The sequence below is a fragment of the Pseudopipra pipra genome, chromosome 5 (assembly GCF_036250125.1).
Source record: "Pseudopipra pipra isolate bDixPip1 chromosome 5, bDixPip1.hap1, whole genome shotgun sequence".
Classification (NCBI taxonomy): domain Eukaryota; kingdom Metazoa; phylum Chordata; class Aves; order Passeriformes; family Pipridae; genus Pseudopipra; species Pseudopipra pipra.
Window position 1 is genome coordinate 57178099 of NC_087553.1, and position 12847 is coordinate 57190945.

The following is a 12847-nucleotide window of genomic DNA, read 5'->3' on the forward strand; positions in this document are numbered from 1 at the left end:
TGCAGCGGTTCAGGGAAGCAGTGACCAGCTACGTGCTTAAGGCCTTGCTCTGGATAAAGCTCCTTCAGTTTTGGTGTTCACTTGTAGGTCGGTGGTTGTCTTCTCCAACTGAGAAACGTTAGTCAGGGTTGTCAATGGGAGGAGTGATCCAGGCTTTTTAGGTGGAGTGAGGGCGAAGAAGGGTGATTTCTTGGATTCTTTGGATGTATATCTTTTCTAGAGAGAGTTGAGTAAGATGTGGTCTGTTATGAATTTGACATTTGTTGTCAAATTCCCAATGGCAGTCATAGATTTCTGCTGCTTTGGCTTAGGTGTCATTATATATAATAACTCACTTTTATCCTTGGGAGTGAAAACAAGAGAAAACATTAACAGTACTGTTTTGGAAACAGTGTTAAAATTTACATTAAGACAATATTTAGACAAATAGTGCTTAAGGAAGTACTTGTTTTTTGATCTGAGTTGTTCTTATCAGTTAATTGGTTGTGGTTTTTTTTAATTTTAACAGATTTAGTAAAAATATTTTGGTTGGATATATGGCAGTATACGAAGAAAATCAGTTAGTATTGAATCATTTGAAATCAGTTGATTTGAAATAGTGGAGCTTTTGAACATTTTTCCATAGTACTTGTATGTCTGTACTTAAGTACTGGTGTGGTTTTCTAAATGGATGGTGCCAGCTAATATGAAGTAAATGATCTGTTATGTCTAATACTTCCCTTGGAAATATCACATCAAGTTCTTTTTTAATTCATACACTACTTTAGTCCCAACAAAATAGTCGTTACACTGTGTGGTAGCAGTCCTTCTTTGTTCCTTATTACAACTTTTTAATTTACAGTTTCTTTTTATTGATACAGTTGAACTGTATCTGTGTGTGTGTGTGTGAGTATACACAATGCTGTATATATAGTATATATGTCAGCTACTATAGATGATTGAGGCCAAGCAACTGAGGCTAAAGTAATATGAGGTGAAGCTCCTTGGACTTGCTCAGTTTCCACTGTTACAAAGTACATTTATATGAATACAACTACTTAAGAATTAATTTTGGTCTTGCCCAGATCTGCCTAGTAGACTGAGTAATAGAGATGTGAGAGACAGAGATAGAGAGATAGAGATATGAGTCACCAGACTGTTGACAGGACATTATGGTAATTATTTAACACATAATAATGAAAACAATAATAACAATATTAACAATAATAGAAGCAACAACAGCAATAATAATAGAAAGATGTCACTTCATAAAGCATCTTTTAGAGAATTACATAATTGCATCAGTTATATTGAATTTTGCTTGGAATGACATAGTTACACTTATCACATTATGGAAAGCCTGATAATATTAGAATATCTAGTTCTCTTAACTGTCCTTTTTTAACAGCTGTGATTTTGAAGAGTTTTGCAAATTGTAGTTGAAAATTTCAGAGTAATTTAAAAAAAGACTGGAAGTGAATTTTGTGCTTTCTCACTGCATGTTACTGTTTCTGTATGCACCTCTCCATACCTCTTTATTTTTTCATACATCCTGTTCTGCAAATTTCCTTAATGGTTAGGGAAAGATGAGATTAATAAAAGTTGATTATTTCTTTAAATTATCTTTTTTGTGGCTTGAGAACCAATCAGTGATTCACTATATAATCTGCAGATGTATATAACAGATTGAGTGAAATAACTGGAGCTTCTTTCCGTTTTACAAAAATACACCGGAAACTCAAGAAATTAGGTCTTAAAAATCTGAGCAAAGCTGAGGCCAGAAAGTCTTTTCACAAACAACCAAGTAATATGAGGAATAAAACAAAGAGGGGATGCTGATCTGGTGACAGGCAAGGAAAGAGTAAGTAACTGATTCCTAGAGAAGGCTCCAGACTGCCAGCTTGTGGTAAATGTAGCAGCAGTGGTGTAGCAATAGTCTAAAGATAAAGGTTTTCCATAAAGCTTGCAGTCTAGTCTGAGGGGTGAGTATGTGAAAGAACATAGTCATTTAGAAAGATGTATAATTAGGAAAATCTGTGCAAGGCATCCTGACAGGAAGAAACCAAAACTTCTATAATTTAACTTCAGAAGAGTATGTTTTTTCTTTGTTTTCCCAGATCTATGCCTTTACAAACTTGTTATCTGTTTCAGATATTGTGAATAAACATTTGCATGTTTAACTGACCCTGGCATGAATTAAAAGTGATCTGATACTAAATTAATATAAAAAAGGAATTTGTTACTCCAGTCCCTGCAAACTGCAAGTACCTGGCTCCTCGTTATGTTTTGTAGAATAGCGAAAAGGTAGGAGACCATGCTCCCAAATAAACTGTTTGGGTTCTCTGGAAAATAGGTCTTAGAGATTCAGGGAAGGAAACATTAAATATTTTAATGGCATATCGATAATACCAGTATTGTAAGTAGCAACCATTTTGATGCCGTTACCTTGTTTTAGCAAAATTGAGCAATGAATATTTGTCTCTAAACCTGCTCTGATAAGCTTCTTTTCCTTACTGAATCACTCAAACCTTTGGCTTCTCTAGTAACTTCTGCATCAGTGATGCATTTTCCATATGAAGTCATGAAGACAAACTATATCAAGAAATACTAGTTCTTAAACCAAGCACAAAGAATTGCTGCCTTTTGTATGCACTGAGGTAATAGATTTAATAAAATTATCTCTTTCCCTCCTTACACAGACTCCAGCCTCTTCCAGGAACCTATCTAGGCAATGTCAACTTAATGATCAAAACCTTAAAATAGAGGTCAGAAGTACTAAGTTTGGCTGTCCAATTTAGTATCACAGGAGTACAGTTTCTAAGAACACTAAACATAGGAAAGTACTTATATATTTAGCATACATACCCATTTACATCAGTGGGCACTTGGCTCTGCTGATCAGATCCAAGGTGTCAAGGTGGGTGCTCAGGAAATAAAGAATGAGCAATTACACAGTAGTTGTGAACAAGCATTCACTGCTAAAACCATGGTGCCCTTGTACATTTATTTTGATTACCTCACTTGTTACAAACACAGCTGTCTAATCTCTTTATCATCCTCAATTTATAGCACATCAGAGATGTATGTCAGCATCTTTTGACTTGGAGCTGAGCATGTAGTAGCACCTTCACAGGATTTATTCGTATGTACCCTTTATGTGGAATTAGGATGGTGCTGGAATGTCTTTCAGGAGTGCTCAGTTGGAAGTTCCTATTCTAGGATTTTCATTGGGCCTGTTGAGATTCTGTCTACATTATGAAGCCATATTATGTATCAAAACTGATTTATATATGCATGAGTTTGGAAGTTCTCTTTATTATCCAGCATCAGGCACTGGCCAAGGTGGTAGTATGTCTGAGACAAAGCGAAGTTGCATAGGGCTCATTACTACTTGTTAAATGATACATACAAGTCGGATTTCTCTGAGGGAAAGAGAGGAAGTTATGAGCCATGTCTGTTGCTCTTAGTTGTTTGGGTTTTTTTGTGGGTGGTCATGTATTGAGTCTTGTTTCTGACTTATTTTTCACTTTATTTTTCCTCCCCAGATTTTGATGTCACTTTGCATTGTAGTCCTTCCCCATGTAAATGAGGAGACAAAGTTTTAATTCTGAATGAGCCCATCTATTTTTGGATCTCTTCTGTGATAAATGACTAGGGATTCTGGCGGCCGAGCTTCCTCCATTGCATACCATCTTAATCATCTGCAAACCAGGTTTGTCCTCTAGAAGGATTGAGGAAGAGGTAGTAAAATAATTAAGACTGGATTTGGGTCTCATTGCTGATTGAATTTTACCTTAATTACACTAAGGCTGAAGTGTTAACTCACTGTAAATATTGGAGGTTGTTTGTTAGAGGTACGTGTTTGTGAGTGACCTAACTAGGAAGACAACTTCCCTTGGAGTTTATACTTCCATCTAATATTACACTGGCAAGTTTTGATACTGACAGCAAAGAAATTGAGAATGGAGAAGTTGCTCTAAGGGATTCAATAAATAAAAGAAACTTTATGTATTATTAAACTTCATGAAGGCAGTGAGCAACTTGTCTTTGCTTGGATGAATGCTGGGTAGAGGATCCTTCCCAGTGTAGAGGAAATAATCAGGAAGTAGGAAAGGGAGAAGGCAACAATGTATTTGCGTTAATATTGTTTACATGGGTTATGCTGCCTTAAGCAGTTACCTGAGTTCAGGATAAATGAAATATCTTCTGAAATCTAAACCTGATCAGGAGAACAGCCACAGGGAGAAATTAGAAATAAATTATATTTCTCAGAAATCATTGTGTATCAGATAAATGTATGGAACCCACTTTGTTTTCCCTTCACTGTGGCTGCATTTGACAAAAATGTTCAGTTCAAATAGGTCCTTCTTTTGTTGCGTTAACTTCTTCAGCCTGTCTTGCAAAAAAGAGGTCAAAATCCAATGTAGATTGTTTGGCCACACTGTTTTGTAATTCTTTGCTATGCAAGTATGATATTTTTAGAACTTTTTGCTTAGCAATTACTGTTTTGCTTTTTGATTCCTACCCATTACTGCTGACGTTCTGTCTTTGCCCGTAACTTGGCTCAGTTAGTTATGCTGTGTGAATTGACAGACACTCCAGTTCTAAACGTGCAGCTGCTTTTGTAAGCTGAACTAACGACAGCTAATAACTAGGGAAGGGGCACTCCCAAATCCTGGATTTACTTCACTGCTGCTCCCTTGTGCTGGCAATTGTTTTCATCTGATCATGCAGAGAGGCACTTCTGGGAGCTAAACAGAAAATAGGTGACTTGTTTATGAACAGTTGTTCTGATGGCAGTTATCCTGTGGCAGGAATAGCTTTCCACAAAGACCTTTGCAGGTGAGTTACTATGCAGAACATAATAAAGGTGCCAAACTGTAAACACTAGGAATTGAATAATTAATGCCAAAAAGGCAATAACAGAAGAGAAGGAGAATGCTATTCCCTTGTTTATGGCTCTGTCTACTCTTCCATAAGCAGCAGCATTATTATACATAAGAGTGCAAATAACTGTTCCAAGGGTTTGTGCTTGACAAAATAGTCTCTAAAATAGTAGATGGTAGTTTTGCTGTTTAGAAGACCTGCAGGTGAGTAGATGGGCAAGCCTCGTGCTTGTGCTGCGGTGTTTTGTAATTTGGGTATTATTTTGTTTTGTATTGTTGAATCATAGTTTACATATGTTTTCATGTGTATCCCAATAGTGAACTTTGTTTGGGTTTGTTTTGTTTTGGTTTTTTTTAAATCTTTGCAGTGTCCATTGGGGTGAGCTCAAGCCTCACCTTCCATCATGCGACAGTTATGAGCACACATGGTAGAGAGTGTCTCCTAACTACAAGATTTTACATGATGGTAAAGGATTCAAGCTAGATAGTGGATAAGTAATGCAGGAAATAGGTTTCTCTGTTGATTGTGTATCTCATCATGTGGCTTATCTTTCTGTCTGCATACCTCTTCTTGCAGTAGGTGACTCCAAGCAGTAGTTCCAACAAATGCTTAAATGGAAATGGAGTAAGGGCCTTTGCATAGCAGCTGTACCACTTGAAGACCACTCTGTCAAATGATCTTCAAGTCTTATCTATAGATAACATTCCATAGGACTGCTTAGCAGATGCAGCTACAGAGGTATTTCTTCACAAGCACAGTGATGTAGCCTGAGTTCTGGTGCTCTGATGATAAAAGGGCTCTGTAACTTTATCAATACCATAAAAGGCATTGACACAGCTTCCAGTCTGTTTAAAACTTGTGTATTGGTAAAGACCATTTGTTTCAATCAACACAAATTGTTCCAGAGGGTCAGACTAAAGGGTCTCACCAATTTTATAAACAGAGAACCACTTTGACTCTGAGAATGAGAAGGGTGGTACCTGCAGGAAATAAGAGTTAGTGAGGCCATAAGAAACAAAACATCTTTGATTCCTTAGCAGTTAGTGAACATGATGAATACCAATAAAATTTCATCTTTACTTGCTGTTTTGTCATAGTACAGCCAGAACTTCCAGATCAGAGTGAAAAGGAATATCCAGACAGTTCTTCCTAACTAGAGAACAAGGACCAATATTCACTAAACATGTAGGAGTTAAAAGGACTAACAATTTTTTTACATATTTGAAGCCAAAAATTTGATCCTCATTCTGGAATAGTCATATAGAACTTTGACTATATCCCACTCAGTCTAGTATGAAAAAGAAGTCAGTCTTTCCACGAAGGTATCAGTGATAACTAGAAGATGGATCAGTGATAGGTGGATTTTTCTGTAAATGCAATAGTTTGAAAAGATCAACCAGAAGATGTGGAGGGATGCTGCACCACCTCACAGACTGAAAAAAAACAGCTGAGGTTTTGTCAGCACAATGCTGTAATATGTCTTTTGATTGGGTTACAGCATCTTTTCCGCAGTGAAGGCTGTTCTGGCTTCTGGGAGGTTTGGGAACAACCTTTCTTTTGTGAACTTGCAAAGTCATGCCCATGAGTATTGTACGGGTGCCACATACTATGATGAGGTAAGTGAGGTCTAAAAGCATTCCCGTGTAGGCTGAAAGGACCATGGTAATGTTATATCTCATGAGACAGAACTATGAAGGGGAATATTAATCATGCATAGATAAGTGTGAAGGTGTAAATTGTACGGTGGGGAAGCCAAACTTGAAAACTTATTAGTGATAGATTGGCTTGAGGCATCATAGAGGCATCACATGCAAGGTTAGGCAGATTTGTCATCATGATGGGAAGCAGACCCGCACAATGCGTGCCATGTCCAAAACCTGCATTGAAATGCAAAGATTCTTGCAGGTTCTAAAGAACGTGTGGAGTGGATTCTGACTCTTGCTTGTACCTTCACCAGCCGGCTGTCGAGACCAGTACAGGGATACAGAGTTGCATCCAGGGATGATCAGCGCCCGACAGTATTTGGTGCTGCAGCAAGTCTGAGTTGACCTTTAATTATTTGTAAAACAAAAGTGATACTATGTAGGTGATACACTTTAGAAACATAAAAATGTGTCTTTTGCTATTTGAAGGAAAGAGGAGGATGCTGAAGCAGATAAAAATCAGTTGTGTTTGCTTACATGATCCTTCTTGCAGTGATTCTCTTCAGAATTTAGTAACGAGCAGATGTGAAAGCTGGTAGGCAGAAGATCCTCCTGTGGAAGTTTCCCATGCAGGGTGAGTCAACAGTGGCAATTTGATTAACAATTTGATGCTGCCAGGTAGGGGTGTGAAGATTTTAGTGCACTGGGACTGAATCCCCTTGCACAGTGTTGAACTGGTGCCAGGGTGGTTATGGATCTGTTGTCACCAAACTATGGATCAGATGGACAGTTATTTTTGCTTGAAATTGGATTGTATCCTGGTAGAACTGTATTCTTTTGAGTAACCAGGTCTCACTTGGGAGGTGGAAAAGGCAAAGGTAACAGATCTTTGAGGTTATAGAGGCATGTGCAGAGGCATGTCAGATGCCCCAGACAATATTACATATTGTTGTATTTTAAAATATATGTGCTAATGTACTAATGCTTAACATGGAAGGGATGAAGATTCTGCTCTGGTAGCCTGTCATAATGTCAATGAGAAGTGATATGAAAGTTTAAGGCTTCTAATATGGAACTACATGTTAAGCCTGCCCAGATCTTTGTGCTGTTGCTCTGAAATACCATCTCAAGGAACAACATGCGTTCTGTGTCCTAGCCTGGACAATCCATAGCAAAAACTCCACATACCTTCCTACTGAGAGTAATTAAGAGGATCTAGAAGCGTGACTTTAAATTACAGAAAAATGGTCAAATGGTGCAAATGCCAGTAAGGAACACCACATTATCAAAAGGATGTCCAGGGACTATGTAATGCTGTAGTCCACCTGGCAGAAAAAAGAATCTGGAAAAGAGCCAGACACTGTGCTTCAGACACGTTGAGAGTATGGACACCATCAAGGTCTCTGCAGAAAACTTGTTTCCAGTTATAAAGCATTTGTACAGCTGCACAGCAAATACACATGGATTATCACTTAAAAGATAAACTGACGTATTTTCTATCATAGACAATATTTTATTATTAGCTTCTTGACAATGTAATTTCTATTAATTTTTATACTCTGCACACTAACGTATATGATTTAGTATGCTGCTCCCTCTTAATACCTTCCTATCACAGGTTGAATTCCAGTGCAACAACACTAACTTACATCAGCATGTTGTGAGACCCCTGAGACTGATGGTAGGATCACTTAAGCAATATAATCAGAGAGTAGTTCCTCACAGGCAAGTACAGAAATGAACAGATGGCCTCCATAGTTCATATAAACTGTCTTGTATTTAAAATTGAAGGTACTGTACCTGTCTGATCCTAAGGATCTATTCCTACGCTGAGTGCACTGCACAAGTGTTAGGTGCTTTAATAGCTTCTGTTTTGTTCAGAGATCCGCATGCTGAATGGTCCCTGATGAGGAAAAAAGGAGTTGGAGCGTACTTTGCCTATTCTACAATGTTTCCTTAGCAAAGTTACTTAAACTCTCTGGACCTTAATTCACTTTCTACAATGACAGGTGCATCTATTTCTGATATCGTAGTCATAAATTTATTGTAGGATCAACTGCTTTTTGAGGCAAGCAAACATAGTAGGGCCAGAAAAAACATAAAAATTAATTGGTAAATTGTTTTGAAGCGACTTCACTTAGTGGATGGTTACTGATGGGCAAAGAGAATCACACCTACTCTCAACCACTTGCATTTTACTATACTCAGGACTTGTGATAGGCACAGGCAAATGTTTATCTCAGGCTGGGCCAGCTAAAAGTTGTTTTTTAAGGATGTGGGTGCAGCTGCGTCACAGAAATGTATTGCAGTAAAATCCTCCAGTTTTCGAATAGAGCTGTAATGGCTGTCTAAAAATAATACCTAACAAAGGGTGTCCTTCGCAGGGGGAGCCAGAAATAACCTGCTTTTGCTCTGTCAAAATGTAAGGCTATTATCAGTTAATCTGTAAGCAGCAGCCTGACCTGAAGACCACGCAAGAACTGACTTTCAAACAAATTTTCTATGTAAGGAAGCTCGAGCTTGGAGTTCCCCCAAAGCGATAATAAATACCACTCGCTTCAAGTTTTAAGCCTCGGTTTTGTAACGAGCCGCGTCCCGCCCCCGTTCGTTCCCCGTCCTCCTCCTCCCTCGTTCCCCCCGTGCTGGGGCGTTCGGACGATCCGCCGGGGGCGCGCGGCGGGCTCGGGCCGGGCCCGGCCGGCGCTGGGCGGGAGCGCGGCGGCCCCGGGGGCGGCTCGTTCCCGCTCCGAGCCCCGAGCGCGGCCGGTGCCGGCCCCGGGCAGGGGGGAGGCGGCGCTCAGGCCCCGCCCCGCGGCGGCGGCAGCGGCGGGGCTGGGCGGTGCCTGGCGCCCTCGCGTTCCTTCCCTCTCTCGCTCGCTCGCTCGCTCCCCGCCCGCCTCTCCTCCTCCCCCCCGTCGGCGCAGCGCTGTGGTGAAGCCGCATTGTTTGTGCCGCGGGGGGAGGGGAGCCGCTCAGCCCCGGGAGCCGAGCGCCGAGCCCGCAGCCGGACGGCAACCCGCGCCGCGCCTCACGAATGCGCCGCGCCCGGCGGCAGCAGCAGCCCCGCACCCAGCGCCGGGTGTCCGCCGCGGGCAGCGCGGCCCTCGCAGCGCCCGCTCGCCCGCCCGCGGCTGCCGGACGCGGGGCCAGGCGGCAGCACCGGCGGGGCCTCCGCCATTAACCCGGCCGAGCGTCGGCCGCAGCGGCGGAGAGGGAGGTCTGTCAGCCGCGCCTCGGCGGCTCCCAGAGCGTGAGTGCGGCCGGGCGGACGGCGGAGCTGGCGGGCGGGGGGCTGCGGGGCCGGGAGCCGGCGGGTCCCTCCGTGGCGGGACGGGAGAGCGGCGTGGGGGGAAGAGCGAGGCGGGATGGGCACGGCAGCCCGGGGTGGGGAAGGGAAGGGCGGGCGGGCGGGCGGGTAGGCGAGCGGAGCGCGGCGGGCTGGGGGAGGGAGGGAGGAGGGCGCCGCTGGAGCTGTTTTGTCAGCCGCCATATTTGTGGGCCGAGTATTTTCGCGGCGGGGAGGGAGTGACTGTTGGGAAGGGCTGGAGATGATGGGCCCGGGCAGGAACCATCCTGCTGGGGGCCGGGAGGGGGGAGCGCCGCGCCGGGCAGGAACCATCGGCGCGGAGGGGAGGGAGCGCTGGAGGCTCCCTGGGCGTGGGCAGGAAGTGTTGGCGCGGCACCGGCGAAGGCGGGCCCGGGGGCGTGGGCACCGCGCGCGGGCTGCGGGATCCCCGATGGCTGCGGGGTCTGGCGTCGGCGGGCTCCATCCGCCGGCCCGGGGGAGAGCGGCTCCGGTGGCCCCGCGTCTCTCGGCCGTCCCCGGGCCGGCTCGCTGGGCTCCCTGAACCTCGCTCTGTGCCGCGCCCGGGGGGTATCGCTCAGGGGTCGCTCCCGCTGTGCGGCTGGAGCGGTGGGTGGTGTCTGCCCCAAGTGCGAGTAAGCACGGTGTGCTTACCGTCCCTCATTGTCTGGGATTAAGGAGCATTCCTGTGTCTTTCTCTTTTTAATGGTCTGCATGAAAGTGCCCATTCAGAATGGAATTCCCTTTTCCATTGAGCAGGGGATCCAGGGGCCAAAGGCAATTTATTTGAAGAGGAGGAAGGTAACTAGGATAGAGATTGGTAATCAAAAAATTTATGTTATCGTGCTTTTCATGTTTAGCTATCCTGCACCTTCATAGTTTTGGGGTTTTTTTGTTTGGGGTTTTTTTTTGCCTCATACCACACGAAATAGCTGTTTTTATGTACTTTTGTTGATGGTGAGGGAGAATGTCTGCTAGTGACTTTCTTCCGAAGAAGCTGATGTAATTCTAAGAGAGGAAGGCTGTGATTAACTTTCCTGGTTTATATCTTGCAGTCTTTGAGTCATAAGAGGCAGAAAAGTGCTTACACAAGTGCATTGATACAATATTGTTTGCAGTTAGTGTGGTATCTTTGTTAATATTGAATGGAAACTTGTCTTAGTTTGCCCTTTTTCAAACTTAAATCCATGGTCGTGATTTCTGTCGATCTACAGGATACTGGGAGCAGGGAGGAGGGAGAAAGATACCTGATAATTACCTAGGAGAAGCAAACCAGAAGTGGTCACAATACCAAGCCTGACAGAGTCCAGGAAGTGTTTGGACAATATGCAGAGGCACATGGTGTGACTCTTGGGGATGGTCCTGTGCAGGGCTAGGAGTTGTACTCGATGATCCTTGTGGGTCCCTTCCAACTCAGCATATTTTGTGATTCTGTGAATTTGCTATGCAGAAATATAGTCTTAATTGCAAACGTTTGCAAACAGAAGGATTTTGAAGAAACAAAACACTACTTTGGCTTTTGGGGCATTTAAGTTATTCACACTAAATTTGCATGAAATTTGTCCAGAGAACTACCAATTCCAATTCTATGTGCACTGCATTGTATTTGTAGGGTATTCATTCTGTGTTTAGCTGAGGTTTAATTTATTTCCTAATCGGCTGTATTTACTGTTGAGTGTTTGCAGGAAAGATGCTTAGTTGCTAGCCCAATCATCTTTTATCATTCTGGTTCATACAGTTTATTTGACTTTTGCAACAACAGTCCTAAATATTTAAGCAAGAATGCTTATATTTTTGAGTATTTTCTTCCTGTTCTTAGTATCTGCTTGAAGCCATGCTTAAAAATCTTGGGAACCGAGTGGGTTGGAGAGCTTGGAAACTGAGCATTAATGTGTTTTTCTGTGGTACTGGGCTAAGATAAATAGCATGGACAAGTTACACATGTTTTTGATTTCTGAAGGCCACCTCTTGTCCCTTCCTTGGTATTGTTTTCAAAACAGTCTCTATTCTCAGGAGCTGCTATGAACAGATACACAACCAGTTAAGATGTAGAAAGGGGCATTAAAAATATCAAAACAGACTTTCACATCTAGACAGAGTTGAAATGCAATTATATGAGGTAAACATGATATAACCTATCTGTTTTCCTTGATTGGTGAGTAAAGACAGACATATAAAACAAAGTCATATAAAATGAATCCATTCTGATCTGTAGTAAGTTGCTGTACATTGACACACCAGTGTGTTTTAGATGAAGAATCTGTCATTATTTGCTCACAGTAATAAGCAGAAATCAGAGCCTTTGTATTAGCTTTGAGTATATATTTATTACCTCTGAATTATAAAATCTGTATGGAAACTAGGAACTAACTTTTAATGTCCATTAAATTATCAGTATGTTTTTGTTTTTAGTCATTGGACCTTCTATGGCAGCATTAGTGGTTTAAACTTTTTTCTGCAGTTAAGAAATCAGTATGATTGTATCCTATGTTATTTTACAGAATTCAGTTATTAAATATTTCTTCCAAACTTGTTTGAAAAGGTGGAACCTTCATCTTTTGTTTATATAGAGCAGATCAGAGATCTGTCATGATTAAGCACTGACTGTTGTCTGTTTTTATGCTGTAAAAATAAGTAAGAGTTAAGAATTATTTGTATAAAAGTCAGATCTATGAGCAACACTGTTGCCAATTCACATTGAGAAAGCAAGGTCAGTTTGTGAGAGCAGATAGATCCTCTCAGGAACTAGTCTTAGGGTTAGCTGCTTAAATTGTTTAGTCTTCCTATAAAAGGAGTTCCGCCAGTACTTTGGAGGTGAATCTTTAAGACTGGCATCATAGACTAAGGAAAAGACAGATGCCCTGGAGTAGTTCTTATTGTTCCATTGCTTGCCATTTTCTTCCTTGAAATAGATATACTAGCCTTCAACAATAGTTGTGTTTTGATCTCTGTATTTCTCTGCTATTTTGGCAATACATGCTAACAGTAGTTGTGTTATTTTAACTAATATGCAGCACTGACTCAAAGTGCAGAG

General features: G+C 42.1%; 1 protein-coding gene across 7 annotated transcripts in view; it reads left to right on the plus strand.

Moving 5' to 3' along the window:
* The first annotated feature begins 131 nt into the window (after positions 1-131).
* Positions 132-12847, plus strand: part of BRD1 (bromodomain containing 1) — a 65647-nt gene continuing 52931 nt past the window's right edge. For 4 of the 7 annotated variants that reach the window (XM_064656219.1, XM_064656223.1, XM_064656224.1 and 1 more), the window contains exon 1: positions 9628-9759. The gene's annotated coding sequence lies outside the window, so the exon portion shown is untranslated. Of the gene's footprint in view, positions 3122-3524; positions 3692-9379; positions 9760-10545; positions 10615-12847 lie in introns of those variants that run through there. The other 3 variants (XM_064656221.1, XM_064656220.1, XM_064656222.1) reach the window with 3 other exon arrangements.